The sequence below is a fragment of the Salvelinus sp. IW2-2015 genome, unplaced genomic scaffold (genome assembly GCF_002910315.2).
Source record: "Salvelinus sp. IW2-2015 unplaced genomic scaffold, ASM291031v2 Un_scaffold4040, whole genome shotgun sequence".
NCBI classification, from domain to species: domain Eukaryota; kingdom Metazoa; phylum Chordata; class Actinopteri; order Salmoniformes; family Salmonidae; genus Salvelinus; species Salvelinus sp. IW2-2015.
In genome coordinates this window covers 28,808-29,888 of record NW_019945312.1, presented here as the reverse complement: position 1 = coordinate 29,888, position 1,081 = coordinate 28,808, and the positions used below count along the sequence as shown (strand labels likewise).

The 1,081-nt window shown below is 47.5% G+C and overlaps 1 long non-coding RNA gene across 1 annotated transcript; it reads left to right on the top strand.

Moving 5' to 3' along the window:
* LOC139026164 (uncharacterized) lies at positions 1-1,075 on the top strand. The gene is made up of 3 exons (XR_011477874.1): positions 1-70; positions 249-327; positions 437-1,075. It is a non-coding gene; the product is annotated as an uncharacterized lncRNA (long non-coding RNA).
* Positions 1,076-1,081: the final 6 nt, after the last annotated feature.

Here is a 1,081-nt window from a genome sequence, read left to right as displayed (position 1 = left end):
TCCACAGTTCTTCATGATGCAGCTGCTGTAAAACCAACCCCATCCAGACAACATGATTCATATACATCGGGTCAGTTCCTGAATCATACATGCCCAACTAACAAGATATGCTACCGATATACGAGGGAACGTTCTGCTCCTTTTTGCAGTTTAAATTTGAAGACAATGTTTTGTGACATACTAGAGGACCCAGTAGACACGGTCACTTCCACTCACTGTTGCTTCGTCTTCTTCCTCTCCTCCTCCAGGTTGGTTGATCATCGTTGCCTTCGTCGCGGGCGTGGCGGTCTTGGTCGTAATCTGTGTTGCCATAGGTACCAGAGACAGGTAAAATCCACACTTTCAAACCCATCCCGGAAAATATGTTCATGAGATTGAAACACGTTGTCACTTAGTTACGAACCATGGAATTAAACCATGTCAAATCATGTTGCAGGTGGAATGCACCGGCCCAGGCATCTGAGAAGAAGGGCTCAGGAGATGAGAAGGCGGAGCGGGAAATGGAGAGGTTTCTGTCTAAAGAGAGGCCAAGGGAAAACGTCCACGCTGGAGAGTACACTGTTATACTTCTGGAGGACCTCCCAGAGAAAGAGCCGCTGGACTGAGACGGGCCGAGGACATGCAGAACGGGGACAAAATAAGAACAGCTGACACCTTAGAAATAGAATGGAACGGGTCTCCCCATTCTAGTCATTGGTGGCATAATGGGTGGCATACTGGGTGGCATAATGGGTGCCATTATGGGTGACATAATGGGTGGCATAATGGGTGGCATAATGGGTGGCATTATGGGTGGCATAATGGGTGGACCCCCCATTCTTGACACACACGGAAAACTGTTGAGTGTGAAAAACCCAGCAGCGTTGTAGTTCTTGACACAAACGGGTGCACCTGGCACCTACCCCGTTCAAAGGAACTTAAATCTTTTGTCTTGCCCATTCACCCTCTGAATGGCACACATACACAATCCATGTCTCAATGTCTCCAAAGCACAATCCAGTCTCCTCCCCTTCTTCTACACTGATTGAAGTGAATTTAACAAGTGACATCAATAAGGCATCATGGCTTTCACCTGGATTCA